This window comes from Helianthus annuus, chromosome 14 (assembly GCF_002127325.2).
Source record: "Helianthus annuus cultivar XRQ/B chromosome 14, HanXRQr2.0-SUNRISE, whole genome shotgun sequence".
Taxonomy (NCBI): domain Eukaryota; kingdom Viridiplantae; phylum Streptophyta; class Magnoliopsida; order Asterales; family Asteraceae; genus Helianthus; species Helianthus annuus.
This window is the reverse complement of record NC_035446.2, coordinates 74,815,016-74,838,623: the sequence shown is the minus strand read 5'-3', so window position 1 is coordinate 74,838,623 and position 23,608 is coordinate 74,815,016.

Below are 23,608 nucleotides of genomic sequence, written 5' to 3'. Positions count from 1 at the left end.
AAGTTCATCCATCAGTTGACCCAATTCAACAGATGTATCAACCACTGTTTAATTTTGAAACATCTGTTCTCAATAACAGAGCTTTGATCATTTAAACAGAGCTTTGCCAATATTACAAGAATTTACACTCTCAAACATCAATATTCATTTACTTAACTTTAATAACAAACATTATTAATAATTTTAACACAACTAATTATATAAAAAAATACACTTGTCAAAACAGATAATAGCATTCAATAAAATACAGGATCCTAATTCCTAATCTATTGGTGAAACAGTAGTTTCGATAAGTAAAGCTCCTTTCGGACCATTGTAGTTGTCAACATGTTGAACGTATTTCAGAAGTTCATTGGTCAGATCAACTTCAATCATATCCCCCCAGATGCTTGTTATCAGCCACTTGTTGTCTTCAATTATATTAGTACTTCGGTGTGCATCAACATAATCAACTACACGAGGATTATTGAAAACAAACATCTTCTTCCAGCCTTCTTCTTCATATCTGAGCAAATCAGCAGTTAGCTCAGCAGACTTTCCAATAACAATCAAATGCAACCTCTTTGCAATGGTCAAAAAATGCCCTTGGCAAGGATTGACTACAATACTCTCAGGAAAGTGAAGCATTCTGAAATTCTCACTAACAACATCAAAACAAACGATGTTCCTCTCACCTAGTGGATACCAACAATTTGAAACCATAAAATATATGGTTTTATCAGCATAAACTCCTGTAGACCATGAATAACGACTTGAACTATAATTGTTTACGATACCGGAATTTATTGTTGTCCATGACTCACGACGTCGTGAGTAAACACGAGCAGCAGTTACATTACGGTAACATCTGATGTTCAGCACTTTCAGATCATTAAACTGATCAAAATAAATTCCACCGGTATTAGAGTTGAGTTTCTCTGATGATTGTAATTAAAGTAGTCATCACACAAAACCTTATACTGCCTAATAGTAGGATTCCAAAGAATCAACTGACAGCAAATCCCTTCATTGGAAACTAACAACAACCCATTAAATGAAGATAGAATACGTAAGAAGCTAGATTGGACATTGTTAGGAAAACTTAAGGTTTTACTATTAACAATATCCAACTTACCACCAACTACGTCGTCAATGACAATTGACGTGTCTTTAAAGGATAATAGTTTCTTTTCTACTGAATCTCCAACTCGGAGAGCATGCATCATCTGAAATGCATGACTTGACAATTCCGTATAAAAATTCTTGGAAAGAGATTTGAAACGACAAATATCTTCTGCAGAGAGCCTTGAGAAAACCTCGTCAACAATCACTTGAAACCCAAATTTTTCCATCTTGCAGAGAGCCTTGTGAAAATCTCGTCAACAAAATTTTTGAAGATGATTTAGTAGATAGATGAAAATGGTAATGATCAAAACCTCTGCCAAATGTATTTTATATACCCAATGAAGAAGGCTGTGACTAAATACATCGTCAGACGAAAGAATATCATGCGACGCTCATTAGGCTTTTAATGCATTTACATGGGAAAAATATAAAATTAAACACGTTATTATAATTACAATTAAGCTATTCATTTACCTATAACACGCCTTTAGCATAAGACAGAAGTGATTGCTTAACGTGCATTAATTGCAAAGTATATATCCCAAGGCATTTTGAATTTGAATTTACCGGCAATTTCAAAACCACTGCTATGGTATATGTTTGCCAAAGGAAATATCTGCTAAGTTATACTTTCTTGGTTACGGGCAGTAGTTTGCTGATCTGATTTGAAAGCAATTGTCATGATGAGTTTTCTAATAGCATTAATTATTGATTTAATTTGCAACAAATAGTCATCAAGGATTTTTTTTATTTTGTAATTTAACTTTAAATTTTATCATTAAAACAATGTTTTAAATTAAATACTGTTAAACATCTAATCTGGACATAAACAGATGTTTGAAAATAAATACTGTTAACATAAACAGAGATATAATATCTACAGTTTGGACATATAAATACTGTTAACAAAAACAAAGATAGAATATCTACTGTTGATGATGAACCACTTTTGTTGTTGGACAGTGGTTCATCTTTGAGTTTGTATAGGTTTGTCTCGAGAAATAAAGTATAAGGAACCACTGCTACACTAAACACTGTTACATAAGAAGGACTGATACATAAATACTAAAGTTGAATCCGATGTAGAAGCTATTATAACTACACCAACAGTGCTAGTCTTTAACAGGACTTTGCCTTCAACAGTGCATAGGCCTCATGAGACAATAAGTCCATCAGTCTTTATATGGAGCAGGAGTTAATTATAACAGTCCTTAGCATGATCAGCTGTTATAACCACACCATAACCCTTTGAGAGGTTGACCATTAAACAAATCCTTGACACTATTAATCCTTTGTTGACTTACCAAACAGATCTTCAAACACAAATCAACATCAACATAATCTAAATATTACTGAAACAATAAATAATAAATAAAAATAAAACACAACAAAGATTCATAAAATTAAATTTATTCAGGACCTTAAAATTAAAAGTCCAATAATTACATGACATACTGAACAATATTAAAGTTCAAATCTAAGAATACAACAAGAATTAATAAACTTTAGTTTCCACTACATCTATTGCTGAACCTCTTGATGTATGTCCTTCAGCATCGCCATAAACTGCACGTGTCTATCACCAAACTCCATATTACTGACAACACAAATAAGAATAAGATACTAACCTAAAATGCAAACGTCTCTTTTTCATTTGTATTGCACATCTGAGTTTTCACGATATTGGACGAATTTATACTTTCTTTAAAAGAAGAAAATCTTCCTGGCGCAAGAAAAGGTGACTTTGGATTTAACGGAAATAAAAAAAAAATGGCACACGTAACTTTAAAGTTGCATCTCTGCCATCAAAAAAGGTAACACATGCAACTTTTCACGATGTTGCAACAATGATACTACAGCATCGATATCGAAAGGTTGATGTGGGATGCGAATTTACATTGAAACCACAATGTTGGAACAATGATACAGGAACGATAACATGTAAACATTATCAACAAACATTCGAACAAAGAAGTGTAATGGGAAATTAGCTGCTAAATCACAAGAAAGATGCATTTGAGAGAGAAAGATACGCTCACATATATGAGCGAGCGAGATTTGAATGTGAAATCAGATAATTGTATCTTATTTATAGGATAAAAATATATATGGTTTGAAATTTGAATTTAAAAATTACTCATATTAATTAGTAATTACTGATTTGATTTGAAAGCAATTGTGATAATGTTTTTTGGGAACTGATATGCAAAGTAGGTAAAAAAAAAGAGAACGTCAATTTTAAATTACCATTTTACATATTTTTTATTTCAAAATTTCAAAATTACTGATATTATCAGTGATCTGATTTGAAAGAAATTGTCATGATGACTTTTCTAATTTTTACTTTAACTTTAACTATTAACTAAGAGATAATAACCGTCAATTTGAAATTCATATTTTGCATATTTTAAAAGTCCAAAGCTCAAGAAATTACCATTAATTATTGATTAGATTTGCAACAAATAGTCAAAAAGTATTTTTTTTATTTTTTAATTTAACATTAAATTTCATCACGAAAATAATGTTGGAAGAACTCTTATCACATTGCAATATAACAATTAGGTAAAATGGTAATTTCATTTTAATTCTAGGAAAACCGTTGATGGTCAATATCAATGGATGTCAACACTAAAAAAGTGACCAGAGGCTATTTTATCCTATGAGTGGATACCGAACAGTTTTTAAAACACTGACATTTGGTAACTCAGTGGTCAACACGAAGATTGAAGAAACAAAGGTTATATTTCATCAGTAGATAAGCTTTAACAATCAACTGTTTCAACCAAAACAGCGGTTGTAACAGGCTTTTAAACAGATGTTGTTGCTTAAACAGATGTTTCGCCTTATATATCAGTTTTCTGGACTCAAAACAAAACTTTGAACTTAAACAGATGATTGGCAATAAACAGAAATTAGGCCATAAACAGAATTTTGACCTTAAACAAAACTTCGAGCTAAAACAAATGTTTGCCTATAAACATCTGTTTGCAAAAAAAAAAAGACCAATTTCAAGAATACTATACCCAAACAATCAAAATGAGGAGCTTAATAATCATACAAGTATACTTTATTTTTATTTATTAGTATAAAAATGAAACAACTGTTCAGTTTATATTAAAAATACTGTTACATATAAAGACTGTTGAGAGAGAAAAATACACTCACATATATGAGCGAGCGAGATATGAATGTGAAACCAGATAATTATATCTTATTCATAGGATAAAAATATATATGGTTTGAATTTTGAATTTCAAAATTACTGATATTATTAATAATTACTGATTTGATTTGAAAGCAATTGTGATGATGTTTATTGGGAACTGATGTTTATTGGGAACTGAAAGGTAAGTAGTGTATATCTTTATATCCCTCTTTATTAAAGTAAATAAATATTAGTAATGATATGCAAAGTAGGAAAAAAAACTTCAATTCTAAATTACCTTCTTGCATAATTTTAATTTCAAAATTTCAAAATTTCAAAATTACTGATATTATCAGTGATCTGATTTGAAAGCAATTGTGATGATGACATTTCTAATTTTTATTTTAACTTTAATTAAGAGATAATAACCGTCAGTTTGAAATTCATATTTTGCATATTTTAAAAGTCCAAAGCTCAAGAAATTACCATTAATTAGTGATTTGATTTGCAACAAATAGTCATCAAGTATTTTTTTATTTTTTAACTTAACATTAAATTTCACCAGGAAAACAATATTGAAGGAACTCTTATCTCATTGCAATGTAACGATTAGTTAAAATGGTAATTTCATTTTAATTCTAGTTTTTATTTGATAATTTCAATATATCACTAATTAACACCATCAAGGCATCAATGATAAAATGTGAGCAGTGGATGTTTTTTAGGAATATACCGTTGATGGTCAATATCAATGGATGTCAAGAATAAAAAAGTGACCATTAGCTATTTTTTCCTATCAGTACATACCGAACAGTTTTTTAAACGTCTGATATTGGTAAGTCAGTGGTCAACACGAAGATTAAAGAAACAGAGGTTGTATTTCAGCAGTTATCTAAGAATTAACAATCAACTGTTTCAACTAACACAGCGGTTGTAACAGGCTTTTAAACACATTTTGGGGCTAAAATAGATGTTTCACCTTATATATCAGTTGTATGGACTTAGACAAAAGTTTGAACTTAAACAGATGATTGCCAATAAAACTCTAATGTGAAAAACACTGTTACATATAAACACTATTAACATAAACAAAGGTCTGAGCATAAACAGATGATTGCTCATAAACAGAAGTTTGGCCATAAACAGATGTTTGCCCATAAACAGATGTTAAAGGCCAAACATTAAATTTCATCAGGAAAACAATATTGGAGGAATTCTTATCTCATTGCAATGTAACGATTAGTTAAAATGGAAATTTCATTTTAATTCTAGTTTTTATTTGATAATTTCAATATATCACTAATTAACACCATCAAGGCATCAATTATAAAAATGTGAGTAGTGGATGTTTTTTAGGAATACCGTTGATGGTCAATATCAATGGATGTCAAGAATAAAAAAGTGACCATTAGCTATTTTTTCCTATCAGTAGATACCGAACAATTTTTTAAACGTCTGATATTTGGTAAGTCAGTGGTCAACACGAAGATTAAAGAAACCGAGGTTGTATTTCAGCAGTTCTCTAAGAATTAACAATCAACTGTTTCAACCAACACAGCGGTTGTAACAGGCTTTTAAACACATGTTGGGGCTAAAACAGATGTTTCACCTTATATATCAGTTGTATGGACATAGACAAAAGTTTGAACTTAAACAGATGATTGCCAATAAAACTCTAATGTGAAAAACACTGTTACATATAAACATTGTTAACATAAATGTCGCACCCCTATTTTCCACGTGTCACCGGTGGGCCCGGTGGGGAGTATCGTGACGTAGTTGATATCATCATAGTCAAACAACACAATTTAAAATGCACAGCGGAAGCAAAAGATGAATATATTACAACCCGATATCAAGTAATATCAAAGTATTACAAACGGAAAGTAAAGGATCCGCAGGCGGATCAAAGATAAATGAAACATTGTTCAACAGACTTTAGGCATCTAAGCTTGCGAGACTCTTTATTGATGCTAGGAGTAGCCAGCCTATTCCGATTAGCACCTGCACTTAGCCTTTTTGGAAAATACGTCAGTTTTCACTGGTAAATACAATTTAACTGACTCATTTTGAAAATGTTTTAAAAATTGATTTGAATGCACATGGCACAAAACTTTTTATAACTTGGGATAATTAATCAATTTTAAACTTGTAAAAGAATTACATGATTGTTATGCGTTCAGTCGCCCGGTTCGTGCCGGGTTTAAGATTAATAGACACACCACATAGTATAAAACCGCAGCGGGAAACCAACGGTTATACCTTAATAAATATGGACACATTGTCGGGTGTACGCCTACACCCGCGTGTCAAGGTCGTGGCCATTTCATGAATGATGCCAATGATATCCGGGACATGGTCATTAAACTCCCAAAGGCGTAAAACAAACAAAACCAATTTTTAAACGGGTCACATTGATAATACCCAACTACTAATGAGTAGGGGTCAATTGCCCGACCAAGCGGTATTTTATATACCGTACCCCAAGCTCGTATAAGGAAAAATAAGTTAAAAGTATTTACCTGAGCAAATTTATAAAATTTATCCCAGCCGTATACCACCAAGCAAGTACAGATAGCTTTTACTGGGCTCCTAAATCTGGAACGAAGGTTTTTAGTAACCTATTAGATTCCTAACGGGTCTTAATTAAGCCTATGCTTAGACCGGTTAGTTTTAAAGGAGGATTCGGTTCAAAACGCATCATTAAGCGAGAACCGGATTAGAATATGATTTAGACCCGACAAGCTTGTATACTTGTGTCATTAGGGTAAACTAAACACATTCTGGATTTTGAGATAAAAATGATAAGGTTTGACCCGTTTCGGCTAATTTATGCAAACTAGTTACATAAGCCGATCCGAACGCGAAAAGTGCGTAACGGGTAACCAAAGGAATCATGAATAGGTTTCCTAAGTTAATATGCCTTAAATATGTTGTGATATCAGTAGGATATCTTCTGTTATGCCCAAAACGAGTTTAAGACCAATTTATGCCCTGCAGGGGTATTTTGGTCATTTTAAAGGTTATAAAAGTGGTTTAATATAAATCTGATGTCAAAAGCTTTTCATTTAGATAAATATTATTGTTCTTGGGTTTTGGATAGGCTATACGCTAATTATGCCGTTTAATTAATAAAAAGCTTTTCATTTACGCTAATGAGCATAACTCCTAATCTAGACCTCAAACTGATGTCAAATTTTAGGGACAAGTTTATAAATCAGCAATAAATATTATTGTTCTTTCACATTTTCAAATTTCTCGTTTTAGGGTCAAAAGGCATAACGGTTAACATTTAGGCATTTGACGGAAACATGCATGAACTAGGATTTCTATGGAACCAAGTTGTATAACCTTGGAGGGTTATACTAACTTATAATATGGTCCTAGTGGAATCCTAAGGCATATATAAACTGTGACAACTCGAGTTTCTGACTTTCACTTTCGCATTAAATGCGCGTTGACTTTGACTGTTTAGTTGTTTGGATTGTGGACTTGAAATTGTACGCGTTGTGTTTTAATGAAACGTATTGTTGCCTATATGTGATTACTTGCTGTGGTAGAAAATAATGTTAGAATTATTATTAGAACACTTAGTCTAGATCACGAAACATGACATACAGTTCGAAGGATTCGAAGGACCACGAAAGATAACCTTCGATTCGAAGGATCAACTTTCGGTTCGAAGGACCACGAAACATATCCTTCGACCAAGGATTCTATCCTTCGACATCTTTCGGCCCAGTCTTTCTAATGGGCTTGGCCCATTCCTGTGAAACGATTTATAAACGTGAATGCATGTAAGTCGTCTGTTAGTTTCAAAAACCCTAGAGCCTTTTTGTTCTAACTTTGTGTGCGACGGCAGACCCTCAACATCCGAAGCCAAATCCCTTTTGCTTATCATTCTTAATTTCGGTTAGTGATTTACGTGTTTTGTTCTTGATTTCGACATACATGGTTAATCTATTATGTAACTGCTTGCGAATTACATGTTGATCTGGATTGATAGGATCGAATGCATAGTATTGAATGGGTTGAATGATATTAATTTGATCAGGATTCGAAAACAGATTAACATGCCAATAGTGTTTGATTATATAATACGTTATGCTAATCGACTGGATGATATATGTATATATGTTAGATAGTTGAACCGAATGATGATTATGTTTACATGACATATAGATGATGATTCGGATTGGTTGATGATTGATTCTGTAACCGTTAAATGATTTCTGGGAATGATAGTAACTGTCGTAGATGATCCTTGTGCCTTCTGTGTAACGTAACTGATGAAATGTGCTTGTTAATCGATAACATGATAGGATGGATTAGGGTTTTGTGGTAACTGTCTATGAATGAAAACTGTTGTGACCGAAAGATAATTGCTACTCGAAACATAGCTGTTGTGACCGAATGATGCTTGTCCTTCGAACCATAGTAGTGTTGACCGAAGGATAGCATTGACCGAACCATAGTAGTGTTGACCGAAGGATAGCTTTGACCGAAAGATAGTGTGTTGACCGAAACATAATCTGTGTGTCGAAGGATAACTATGTCGAAACATAGCTGATGTGTCGAAAGATAACCATGAATCGTAAGATGATAACTGTGTATCGAAAGACGTGTCGAAACATAATTGTGATAGTTGTGATAATTGTTAGAACGAAGGATGAGCAATGTATCGAAGGATGGGTAATGTGAATCGAATGATAGTTAATGATTAAATGTGAAATGATACGTGATGTGCCGATATTGCAAACTGACTGTTATGTGAACATTAAATTGCATGCGTATCATTGTGAACATGAACTGATTTGTTATACGTGCATACAATAGGACGTGATTAATTACTTGTGAGTGCATAACCTAGCATACCGAGCAAACCAAGGTGAGTTCACACTCCTACTAAGGCATGGGATTCCCGGGTCGTGGGAATGGGTTAAAGGTTTCAATTGACTAATAACGTACAAAAGCTTTTCCTAGACTATCACCTATCATAGTCCTCGGATAACAGGACGGTTCCGTAGGTTGGGATAACACCTACGTGGTTCCGTAGGTTGGATAACACCTACGTGGTCATATGCCATTACTATCCTCGATACAAAGGATACGCACGTAAAACCTACGTGTACGCATTACTTACTTCTTCCGTAGGTTGGGATAACACCTACGTGGTCATATTTTCAATTACGCTATACGCGCTTCTGTTCTCGGACGAAGAACAGGGATAATTCGAATAGTCTAGTGGTCACATAACATGGGAAGCCCCCACTTGTATAACTTACTATTGGCCCTGTAGAGCCACCCGTTACTTACTGTTACGCATTTACTTACTGTGAACTCGCTCAACTAGTTTGTTGATCATTCTGTTACATGCCTTGCAGATCGTTAGGTACTGGGAGCTTGCACTGGAGAAGCGGGTCGTTGTGGGCAGGAATCGTGGTTTCTACGTTGAACTATTATGACATTAAAAACTATTAACTATTGTTGATTTATTTACTATGCTTCCGCTACACTTTGAAACTATGGTTATGTTTTGAACACCTATCGTATTGATTGGATGGTTTACATTTATTTTACTTAATATTAATTACATGTTCAATATGATTGGTGGCTTGATCCTGGTCAGTCACGCTCCCAAGCGGTGATACTCCGCGTGTGGATTTTGGGGGTTGTGACAGATTGGTATCAGAGCCATTGGTTATAGAGAACTTGGTTTTAATATGGAAAAACGTTTTTATTAAAACCAGACTATAACCAGAACAGTGCTCTCAACGATCCACAACGACGCTTCGCTCCACGTGCAAGGCTCAACTTCCTAGGTAATAAGGTTTATGTTTATTGCCTACATGCTAGAATTTGCATAGAACTTTGCTCGTAGTATGCTTACATTACCTTGCTCACAACTTGTCATTGCATGAGAATACTTATGTGCTTACACTCTTCTGTCATCGCACTATTCGCGAACCTTTCTCACTTATGTTGCCTTTGATGTGAAGATCAATGGCCGCACGAATTAACATGACTCAAGCCCAGCTAGAGGCTCTCATTGCTGCGGCAGTTGCAGCCGCCCAAGCAGGTAGTATACCCTGCAGTATAGACACTAGGATCTTTAGATCCTACATTAATTCTCGTACTTAACTTTGCCCTATTCGTACACAATAGGTCAACCCGCTCAGCAACAACCTGGGTGCACCTTCAAGAATTTCATGGATTGTCGTCCTAGCTCGTTCAGTGGCACGGAGGGAGCAGTTGGACTCCTCCACTGGTTTGAAAAGCTCGAGTCGGTTTTCGAAATGTGTGAATGCCCTGAGGCTCGCAGGGTGAAGTTCGCCACTGGCACACTTGAAGGGATTGCGCTCACTTGGTGGAACGCACAAGTGCAGATCTTAGGGTTGGCAGCTGCTAACGCCACACCCTGGAATGAATTCAAAGAACTGATCAAGAGGGAATACTGCACTAGAGAAGACATTCACAAGTTGGAGGACGAGTTGTATAACTTGAAAATGGTTGGTTCGGAAATCGAAGCTTACACCAAGAGATCAAATGAGTTGGCTGTGTTATGTCCAACTATGGTGGACCCTCCATACAAGCGTATTGAGTTGTATCTCAAAGGTTTGGCACCAGAAATACAGAGCCACGTTACCTCGGCTAACCTCAACAACATCCAGGAAATCCAGCGTCTCGCTCATCGCATCACCGATCAGGCAGTGGAACAGAATAAACTGCCTAAGCGTGTCAGTGCTACTGCTACCGCTACTGCTTCTACTACACTTGCTACTCCCAGTGAAAGTAAGAGAAAATGGGATGGGGATTCTAGCAAGGGGTCAGCTTCAGTACAGTCACAAGCTCAGCAACGAAAGACAGACAGTTACCAGAGTCCCAGTCAGCACTCCTCAAGCAGCCACAGACAGGGAGGGTATCGAGGAAACCTTCCAAAGTGTAACACCTGCAACAAACATCACAGTGGCCAGTGTAATAAGGTTCGTTGTCAAAGATGCCTCAAGATGGGTCACGAGGCCAAAGATTGTAGAAGCCCTCGTCCTGCGAATCAGGAGCAGCAGCAGCCACCGGCACAGCAGAATCGGCAACAGGGCAACAAGGGGTGCTATAATTGTGGTGCTGAAGGTCACATCAAGAGACACTGCCCTCAGCTAAACAGGAACCAGAACAACAACAATCATAACAACAATCAGGGTAATGGTAACAACAACAACGGGGGAAACAACAACAACAACGGCAATGAAGCTCGTGGTCGTGCTTTTGTGTTGGGTCGAGGAGATGCAGTGAATGATCCCAATGTGGTTATGGGTAAGTTTCTTCTCGACGATATTTATGTTACTGTCTTATTTGATTCGGGTGCTGATACAAGCTATATGTCATTGAAAATGAGTAAATTATTAAAACGTACACCAACACCCCTAGACACCAAACACGTCGTAGAACTAGCCAATGGTAAGAGTGTAGAGGCCGCGCATGTAGTCAAGGGTTGTAGTATTGTTCTAGCGGGTCAGACTTTCTCGATTGATCTCATACCCATAGTTTTGGGTAGTTTCGACGTCGTCATCGGTATGGATTGGTTATCCCAACATCATGCGGAGATCTTATGCAAAGAAAAAGTTATTCGTATTCCTCGCTCCAGTCAAGAACCTCTCGAAGTACAAGGTGACAAGAGTGGTGCGGTGGTTGGCATCATCTCTTTCTTAAAGGCGCAGAAATGTTTACGAAAGGGACATACTGCCATTCTGGCACTTGTCACTGACGCATCAGCAAAGGAAAAGAAGCTGGAGGATATACCAGTTGTGCGTGATTTTCCTCAAGTGTTTCCTGAAGATTTACCTGGTTTACCTCCTCATCGTCAAGTCGAGTTTCAGATTGAGTTAGCTCCTGGAGCAGCACCAATAGCCCGCGCACCGTATCGTTTAGCTCCAACCGAACTGGAAGAACTGTCGAAGCAGCTACAAGAGCTCTTTGAAAAGGGCTTTATTCGTCCAAGCTCTTCGCCTTGGGGAGCTCCAGTGTTATTTGTGAAGAAGAAAGACGGTACGTTCAGGATGTGCATCGACTACCGCGAACTCAATAAGGTGACGGTGAAGAACCGTTATCCTCTTCCGCGCATAGATGACCTATTCGACCAGTTGCAAGGGTCGTGTTACTATTCCAAGATTGATTTAAGGTCAGGGTATCATCAGCTGAGAGTCCGGGATGAGGACGTCTCCAAAACCGCTTTCAGAACTCGCTACGGTCATTACGAGTTTCTTGTCATGCCATTCGGGCTTACGAATGCACCTGCAGTATTTATGGATCTTATGAACAGGGTGTGCAAACCTTATCTTGATAAGTTTGTTATCGTTTTCATCGACGACATTTTGATTTACTCCAAGAGTCAGGAGGACCACGAGCAGCACTTACGTCTTATCTTGGAACTTCTTCGAAAGGAGCAACTGTACGCAAAGTTTTCAAAATGCGACTTCTGGCTTCGTGAAGTCCACTTCTTAGGCCATGTGGTAAACAAGGATGGGATTCATGTCGATCCATCCAAGGTTGATTCGATCAGAAACTGGCCAGCACCACGTACACCGACAGAAATACGCCAATTCTTGGGTTTGGCGGGTTACTACAGGCGATTTATTAAAGACTTCTCAAAGATCGCGCAACCACTTACTATGTTAACACAGAAAGGTGTCGTTTACAGATGGGGTAATACGCAAGAGACCGCTTTTCAGTACTTAAAGGATAGGCTTTGCAGCGCACCTATTCTCTCATTGCCAGAGGGCACAGATGACTTCGTGGTATACTGTGACGCATCTATACAGGGTCTGGGTTGTGTATTGATGCAACGTGATAAAGTTATTGCCTACGCCTCTCGGCAACTCAAGGTTCATGAACGGAACTACACGACACACGATTTAGAGCTGGGAGCTGTTGTTTTCGCGCTTAAGATATGGCGACACTACCTGTACGGTACCAGGTGCACGATTTACACCGATCACAGGAGTCTCGAGCATATTCTTAAGCAAAAGGATTTGAATATGCGTCAACGGAGATGGGTTGAACTTCTGAACGACTACGAATGCGCCATCAAGTATCATCCAGGCAAGGCCAATGTTGTGGCTGATGCCCTCAGCCGGAAAGACACTCTACCGAAGCGCGTGCGAGCGCTACAGCTTACCATTCAGTCCAGTCTTCCTGCACAGATACGAGCTGCTCAGTTAGAAGCACTGAAACCCGAAAACGTCAAAGCTGAAGCCTTACGCGGCTCAAGGCAACGCATGGAACAAAAGGAAGACGGCGCCTACTATGTAACGGGGCGTATTTGGGTCCCACTTTATGGCGGTTTACGCGAACTTGTAATGGATGAAGCTCACAAGTCTCGCTATTCGGTACATCCAGGGTCGGATAAAATGTACCACGACATCAGCACTACTTACTGGTGGCCTAGTATGAAGGCTCACATCGCTACGTACGTTGGAAAATGCTTAACCTGTGCGAGAGTCAAGGTTGAATATCAGAAACCAGCAGGCTTACTTCAACAACCCAAGATACCACAGTGGAAATGGGAAGAAATTTCCATGGATTTCGTTACGGGCTTACCTAGATCCCAGCGTGGGAATGACACTATTTGGGTGATCGTTGATCGACTTACAAAGTCTGCTCACTTCTTGGCTATCAAAGAAACGGATAAGTTTTCTACCTTAGCAGACATCTACTTGAAAGAAGTTGTTTCGAGGCACGGAGTGCCCACCTCTATTATTTCGGATCGCGATGCACGATTCACGTCAGAGCTATGGCAAGCAATGCACAAATCCTTCGGCTCACGATTAGACATGAGCACAGCATATCATCCTCAGACGGATGGGCAGTCTGAGCGAACTATCCAAACTCTAGAAGACATGCTTCGAGCGTGTGTCATCGATTTCGGCAACGGCTGGGAAAAGCACCTCCCTTTAGTAGAGTTTTCATACAATAACAGCTATCATACCAGCATTCAAGCCGCTCCATTCGAGGCATTGTACGGACGTAAATGCCGGTCACCTCTCTGTTGGGCAGAGGTGGGGGATAGTCAAATTACGGGTCCAGACATTGTAGTGGACGCCACAGAAAAGATAGCACAGATACGGCAACGCATGGCAGCAGCACGCGACCGTCAGAAGGCCTACGCGGACAAGCGTAGAAAGCCATTGGAATTTGAGGTCGGGGACCGGGTTTTATTGAAAGTTTCACCCTGGAAGGGTGTGGTTCGATTTGGTAAACGAGGCAAACTGAATCCGCGGTACGTCGGACCATTCGAAATCTTAGAAAAGATTGGCAAAGTAGCCTACAGATTAAACCTACCAGCTGAACTCGGTGCAGTTCACAATGTATTTCACGTGTCGAATCTGAAGAAATGCCTATCAGATGAGACCCTTATAGTTCCTTTTAAGGAACTCACTATCGACGAGCGGTTGCAGTTCGTTGAGGAACCAGTTGAAATCACGGACCGGGATGTTAAGGTCCTCAAACACAAGAGAATCCCTCTTGTTCGAGTTCGTTGGAACTCCCAGCGTGGCCCAGAGTATACCTGGGAACGCGAAGACCAGATGAAAGAAAAGTACCCCCAGCTATTCGAAACCAATGCATCCACTTCTGAGGCTGAAGCTACTACTACTGAATTTCGGGACGAAATTCCAAATCAACGGGGGGATGATGTGACACCCCAGGAAAACCAGTGAACGATGTAACTTACCTAGCTTCCTCAGTGAGTGCGTACCAAATTTCGGGACGAAATTTCTTTTAAGTTGGGGATAATGTGACAACTCGAGTTTCTGACTTTCACTTTCGCATTAAATGCGCGTTGACTTTGACTGTTTAGTTGTTTGGATTGTGGACTTGAAATTGTACGCGTTGTGTTTTAATGAAACGTATTGTTGCCTATATGTGATTACTTGCTGTGGTAGAAAATAATGTTAGAATTATTATTAGAACACTTAGTCTAGATCACGAAACATGACATACAGTTCGAAGGATTCGAAGGACCACGAAAGATAACCTTCGATTCGAAGGATCAACTTTCGGTTCGAAGGACCACGAAACATATCCTTCGACCAAGGATTCTATCCTTCGACATCTTTCGGCCCAGTCTTTCTAATGGGCTTGGCCCATTCCTGTGAAACGATTTATAAACGTGAATGCATGTAAGTCGTCTGTTAGTTTCAAAAACCCTAGAGCCTTTTTGTTCTAACTTTGTGTGCGACGGCAGACCCTCAACATCCGAAGCCAAATCCCTTTTGCTTATCATTCTTAATTTCGGTTAGTGATTTACGTGTTTTGTTCTTGATTTCGACATACATGGTTAATCTATTATGTAACTGCTTGCGAATTACATGTTGATCTGGATTGATAGGATCGAATGCATAGTATTGAATGGGTTGAATGATATTAATTTGATCAGGATTCAAAAACAGATTAACATGCCAATAGTGTTTGATTATATAATGTCACACCCCCAAAATCCACACGCGGAGTATCACCGCTTGGGAGCGTGACTGACCAGGACCAAGCCACCAATCATATAGAACATTGTATAAAGTAAAAGTAATTGCAGTATAATTCAGAACAAATCCATATGAAAGGTGTTTCCAAAACATAAGCCAGTTATCAATGTTTAGCGGAAGCGTATATATAAAAATATCCAATGTAAAAGTGTATCAAGTATCATATGGGTTCCATATGATGTTCACGATCCAAGTCCACAACGACCGCGCCTCCAGTGCAAGCTCCCAGTACCTAACGATCTGCGAGGCATGTAAAGGAAAGGATCAACAAAATAGTTGAGCGAGTTCACAGTACGTAAATGCGTAATAGTAAGTAACGGGTGGCTCTACCGGGCCAATAGTAAGTTATACAGGTGGGGGCTTCCCATGTTAAGTGACCACTAGACTATTCGTATTATGACCACGTAGGTATTATCCCAACCTACGGAAGAAGTAAGTAATGCGTACACGTATGTCTTACGTGCGTATCCTTTGTATCGAGGATAGTAATTTGCATATGACCACGTAGGTGTTATCCCAACCTACGGAAGAAGTAAGTAATGCGTACACGTATGTCTTACGTGCGTATCCTTTGTATCGAGGATAGTAATTGGCATCTGACCACGTAGGTGTTATCCCAACCTACGGAACCACGTAGGTGTTTTCCAACCTACGGAACCGTCCTGACATCCGAGGACTATGATAGGTGATAGTCTAGGAAAAGCGTAGTGTATGTACGTTATTAGTTTATCATCAAGCCTTTAACCCATTCCCACAACCCGGGAATCCCATGCCTTAGTAAGAGTGTGAACTCACCTTGGTTTGCTCGGTATGCTAGGTTATGTACTCACAAGTAATTAATCACGTCCTATTGTATGCATGTATAACAAATCAGTTCATGTTCGCAATGATACGTATGCAAATCGAGTGTCACACAATTGCAAATGTAAACATTCATCATCAAGCATGGCATGTCAAGTAAATCAAACATACATTCCACTATCTTTCGAAAGATGTTTATAACCTACCATCCTTCGAATCCAACCTTATCTTTCGACACATTAGTGATCCTTCGACACATACTAAATATCACAGTTACCTTTCGGACTGGTTGTTATGTTTCGAACCACCAGTCATCTTTCGACCAAATGGCATCTTTCGGTCAACCTAATTATGTTTCGGTCAATTCTATCCTTCGGTCAACAGATATCTTTCGGTCACAACTATGCTTCGACAACTATGTTTCGACTACAAGTATCTTTCGACACATATCAGTTACGTCAACAACAGTTACAATTTCAGAAACCCTAAACATGCTAACAGCCGTCAACAACATTGTCGATCAAACAACAATCATGCAGCAATCATAGAATCAAATCATCAACCAATCCAAATCATCATCTATGTGTCATGTAAACATAATTATCATTTGGTTCAACAATCTAACATACATCTATACGCATATCATCCAGTTGCTTAGCATAACGTATTACATAATCGAACACTATTGACATGCTAATCTGTTTTCGAAATCTAATCAAATCAATATCATTCAACCCATTCAATACTATGCATTCGATCCTATCAATCTAGATCAACATGTATTTCGTATGCAGTTACATAATAAATTAATCATGTATGATGAAATCAAGAACAAAACACGTAAATCACTAACCGAAGTTAAGAATGAACAGCACAAGAGATTTGGCTTCGGATGTTGAGGGTTTGCCGTCGCACTCACACACAAAGGAGCTAGGGTTTTTCTTAGGAAATCCTTATCAGTTTACATGCATTCCCATATTTAAACGTATCACAGAAATGGGCCAAGCCCATCAGAAAAGGCTGGGCCGAAAGATGTCGAAGGATATGTTTCGTGCTCGAAGGATGAAGTCCTTGGTCGAATGATATGTTTCGAGAATCTTTAATTCGAAGGTTGATCCTTCAGATCGGAAGTTATCTTTCGTGGTCCTTCGAATCCTTCGAACTGTATGTCAGGTTTCGTGATCTAGACTAAGTGTTTTAATGATAATTCTAATATTAATTCTAATATTATTTTCTACCACAACAAGTAATCACATATAGGCAAAACAACAATACGTTTCATTAAAACACCACGCGTACAATTCAAGTTCACAACCCAAGCAACTAAGCAGTCAAAGTCAACGCGCATTTAATGCGAAAGCGAAAGTCAGAAACTCGAGTTGTCACATTATCCCCAACTAATTGGAAATTTCGTCCCGAAATTTGGTATGCACTCACTGAGGAAGCTAGGTAAGCTGTATCGTTTACTGGTTTTCCTGGGGTGTCACATCATCCCCCCGTTGATTTGGAATTTCGTCCCGAAATTCAGTAGTAGTAGCTTCAGCCTCAGTAGTGGTTGTATTGGTTTCGAATAACTGGGGTACTTTTCTGTCATCTAATCCTCGCGTTCCCAGGTGTACTCTGGGCCACGTCGGGAGTTCCAACGAACTCGAACAAGAGGGATTCTCTTGTGTTTGAGGACCTTCACATCCCGGTCCGTGATTTCAAGTGGTTCCTCGACGAACTGCAACCGCTCGTCGATAGTGAGTTCCTTAAAAGGAACTATGAGGGTCTCATCTGACAGACACTTCTTCAGATTCGACACGTGGAATACGTTGTGAACTGCACCGAGTTCAGCTGGTAGGTTCAACTTGTAGGCTACCTTGCCAATCTTTTCTGTAATTTCGAATGGTCCGACGTACCGCGGATTTAGTTTGCCCCGTTTGCCAAAACGTACCACACCCTTCCAGGGTGAAACTTTCAATAAAACCCGGTCCCCGACCTCAAATTCCAATGGCTTTCTACGCTTGTCCGCGTAGGCTTTCTGACGGTCGCGTGCTGCCGCCATGCGTTGTCGTATCTGTGCAATCTTTTCTGTGGCGTCCACTACAATCTCTGGACCCGTAATTTGACTATCCCCCACCTCTGCCCAACAGAGAGGTGACCGGCATTTACGTCCGTACAATGCCTCAAATGGAGCGGCTTGAATGCTGGTATGGTAACTGTTATTGTACGAGAACTCCACCAAAGGGAGATGCTTTTCCCAGCCGTTGCCGAAATCAATGACACATGCCCGAAGCATGTCTTCAAGTGTTTGGATCGTACGCTCAGACTGTCCATCCGTCTGAGGGTGATAGGTTGTGCTCATGTCTAGCCGTGAGCCAAAAGATTTATGCAATGCTTGCCATAGTTCCGACGTGAATCGTGCATCGCGATCCGAAATGATAGAATTTGACACTCCGTGCCTTGAAACAACTTCTTTCATGTAGATGTCTGCTAGGGTAGAAAACTTATCCGTTTCTTTGATTGCCAAGAAGTGAGCAGACTTTGTGAGTCGATCAACTATGACCCATATTGTATCGTTTCCATGCTGAGATCTGGGTAAACCCGTGACGAAATCCATGGAAATTTCTTCCCATTTCCATTGAGGTATCTTAGGCTGCTGAAGTAAGCCAGCTGGTTTCTGATATTCAACCTTGACTCTCGCACCGGTCAAGCATTTTCCACGTACGTAGCGATGTGGGCCTTCATGCTAGGCCAGCAATAAGTAGTTCTGATGTAGTGATACATCTTGTCCGACCCTAGATGTACCGAGTAGCGAGACTTGTGAGCTTCATCCGTTACAAGTTCGCGTAGACCGTCGTAAAGTGGGACCCAAATACGCCCCGTTAGATGGTAGGCGCCGTCTGCCTTCTGTTCCATCTGTTGTCGTGAGTCGCGTAAGGCTTCAGCCTTGACGTTTTCAGGCTTCAGTGCTTCTATCTGAGCAGCTCGTATCTGTGCTGGAGGACTAGACTGAATCGTAAGCTGTAGCGCTCGCACGCGCTTAGGTAGAGTGTCCTTCCGACTGAGGGCGTCTGCCACAACATTGACTTTGTCTGGATGGTACATGATGGCGTATTCGTAGTCGCTAAGTAGTTCAACCCATCTTCGTTGACGCATGTTCAAATCCTTCTGCTTAAGGATATGCTCGAGACTCCTGTGATCGGTGTAAATCGTGCACTTGGTACCGTACAGGTAGTGTCGCCATATCTTAAACGCGAAAACAACAGCTCCCAGCTCTAAATCGTGCGTCGTATAGTTCCGTTCATGAACCTTGAGTTGCCGAGAAGCGTAGGCTATCACTTTATCACGTTGCATCAACACACATCCAAGACCCTGGATGGATGCATCACAGTATACCACGAAGTCATCTGTGCCCTCTGGCAATGAGAGAATAGGTGCGCTGCAGAGCCTATCCTTTAAGTACTGAAAAGCGGTTTCCTGAGAATCTCCCCAACGGTAGGTGACACCTTCCTGTGTCAGCATTGTAAGCGGCTGCGCGATCTTGAAGAAGTCTTTGATAAATCACCTGTAGTAACCCGCCAAACCCAAGAATTGGCGTATCTCTGTTGGTGTACGCGGTGCTGGTCTGTTCCTGATCGAATCTATCTTGGATGGATCGACATGGATCGCATCCCTGTTCACTACATGGCCTAAGGAGTGGACTTCACGTATCCAGAAGTCGCATTTAGAAAACTTGGCGTACGTTTGCTCCTTCCGAAAAGTTCCAAGATAAGACGTAAGTGTTGCTCATGTTCTTCCTGACTCTTGGAGTAGATCAGAATGTCGTTGATGGAGACAAGGACAATTTGTCCAGGTAGGGTTTGCACACCCTGTTCATAAGGTCCATAAATACGGCAGGTGCGCTCAATAATATCAAACCATTCATCATATCAAACATGAAGTATAGCAGTTAAAATAATTCATAAAACCCAACATGATTAATGTTCAAACCAAACTTTGTTTGAGTAGCGTAAACATAATAATAAAAATCCAAGACAAGTTATGAGTTCAATTAGCGTTCATTGCGTCTCCTCCTCCTAACATGAAAACTCGACCTCTTGCCTCGTTGCCATTGTTATTGTTGTTTCCCCCGTTGTTGTTGTTATTGTTCCCGTTGCCCTGATTGTTGTTGTTGTTGTTCTGGTTCCTGTTTAGCTGCGGGCAGTGTCTCTTGATGTGACCTTCAGCACCACAATTATAGCACCCCTTGTTGCCCTGTTGCTGATTCTGCTGAGCGTGTGGCTGCTGCTGACCCTGGTTCTGGTTCGCAGGACGAGGGCTCCTGCAGTCTTTGGCCTCATGACCCATCTTGAGGCATCTTTGACAACGACCTCTGTTACACTGGCCGCTGTGGTGCCTGTTGCAGTTGTTACATTTCGGAAGATTTCCCCGATATCCTCCCTGTTTGTGACTACCCGAAGAGTGCTGACTGGGGCTTTGATAACCTTCAGTCTTTCGTTGCTGAGCCTGGGACTGGACTGACGCTGATGCTTTACTTGAATCCCCCTCCCATTTTCGCTTATTGTCACTGGGAGTAGCAGTAGTAGCAGACGTAGTAGCAGTAGCAGTAGCGCTGATGCGCTTAGGCAGGCGATTCTGATCCACGGCCTGATCTGTGATGCGATGAGCGAGACGCTGGATCTCCTGGATGTTGTCGAGGTTAGCTGAGGTAACATGGCTCTGAATTTCTGGAGCCAAACCTTTGAGATACAACTCGATACGCTTGTATGGAGGGTCCACCATAGTTGGACACAGCACGGCCAGCTCATTTGACCGTTTAGTATACGCTTCAATCTCTGATCCAACCATTTTCAGATTATACAGCTCGTCTTCCAACTTGTGAATATCTTCACGTGTACAATACTCTCTCTTGATAAGTTCTTTGAATTCGTTCCAGGGTGTGGCGTTAGCAGCTGCCAACCCGAATATCTGCACTTGCGCGTTCCACCAAGTTAACGCGATTCCCTCTAGGGTACCGGTAGCGTATTTCACCCTGCGTTCCTCAGGGCATTCACACATTTCGAATACTGATTCTAGCTTCTCGAACCAGTGAAGGAGTCCAACTGCTCCTTCTGTGCCGCTAAACGTGCTGGGACGGCATTCCATAAAGTTCTTGAATGTGCAGGCAGGTTGTTGCTGAGCGGGTTGACCTATTGTGTACGAATAGGGCAAAGTTAAATACGAGAATTAATGTAGGATCTAAAGATCCTAGTGCCTATACTGCAGGGTATACTACCTGCTTGGGCGGCTGCAACTGCCGCAGCAACGAGAGCCTCTAGCTGGGCTTGAGTCATGGTAATTCGTGCGGCCATTGATCTTCAAATCAAAGGCAACGTAAGTAAGAAAAAGGGTTCGCGAGTAGTGCGATGACAGAAGAGTGTAGGCACGTAAGTGTTCTCAAGCAATAACAAGTTGTGAGCAAGGTAATGTAAGCATACTACGAGCAAAGTTCTATGCAAATTCTAGCATGTAGGCAATAAACATAAACCTTATTACCTAGGAAGTTGAGTCTTGCACGTGGAGCGAAGCGTCGTTGTGGATCGTTGAGAGCACTGTTCTGGTTATAGTCTGGTTTTAATAAAAACGTTTTTTCCATATTAAAACCAAGTTCTCTATAACCAATGGCTCTGATACCAATCTGTCACACCCCCAAAATCCACACGCGGAGTATCACCGCTTGGGAGCGTGACTGACCAGGACCAAGCCACCAATCATATAGAACATTGTATAAAGTAAAAGTAATTGCAGTATAATTCAGAACAAATCCATATGAAAGGTGTTTCCAAAACATAAGCCAGTTATCAATGTTTAGCGGAAGCGTATATATAAAAATATCCAATGTAAAAGTGTATCAAGTATCATATGGGTTCCATATGATGTTCACGATCCAAGTCCACAACGACCGCGCCTCCAGTGCAAGCTCCCAGTACCTAACGATCTGCGAGGCATGTAAAGGAAAGGATCAACAAAATAGTTGAGCGAGTTCACAGTACGTAAATGCGTAATAGTAAGTAACGGGTGGCTCTACCGGGCCAATAGTAAGTTATACAGGTGGGGGCTTCCCATGTTAAGTGACCACTAGACTATTCGTATTATGACCACGTAGGTATTATCCCAACCTACGGAAGAAGTAAGTAATGCGTACACGTATGTCTTACGTGCGTATCCTTTGTATCGAGGATAGTAATTTGCATATGACCACGTAGGTGTTATCCCAACCTACGGAAGAAGTAAGTAATGCGTACACGTATGTCTTACGTGCGTATCCTTTGTATCGAGGATAGTAATTGGCATCTGACCACGTAGGTGTTATCCCAACCTACGGAACCACGTAGGTGTTTTCCAACCTACGGAACCGTCCTGACATCCGAGGACTATGATAGGTGATAGTCTAGGAAAAGCGTAGTGTATGTACGTTATTAGTTTATCATCAAGCCTTTAACCCATTCCCACAACCCGGGAATCCCATGCCTTAGTAAGAGTGTGAACTCACCTTGGTTTGCTCGGTATGCTAGGTTATGTACTCACAAGTAATTAATCACGTCCTATTGTATGCATGTATAACAAATCAGTTCATGTTCGCAATGATACGTATGCAAATCGAGTGTCACACAATTGCAAATGTAAACATTCATCATCAAGCATGGCATGTCAAGTAAATCAAACATACATTCCACTATCTTTCGAAAGATGTTTATAACCTACCATCCTTCGAATCCAACCTTATCTTTCGACACATTAGTGATCCTTCGACACATACTAAATATCACAGTTACCTTTCGGACTGGTTGTTATGTTTCGAACCACCAGTCATCTTTCGACCAAATGGCATCTTTCGGTCAACCTAATTATGTTTCGGTCAATTCTATCCTTCGGTCAACAGATATCTTTCGGTCACAACTATGCTTCGACAACTATGTTTCGACTACAAGTATCTTTCGACACATATCAGTTACGTCAACAACAGTTACAATTTCAGAAACCCTAAACATGCTAACAG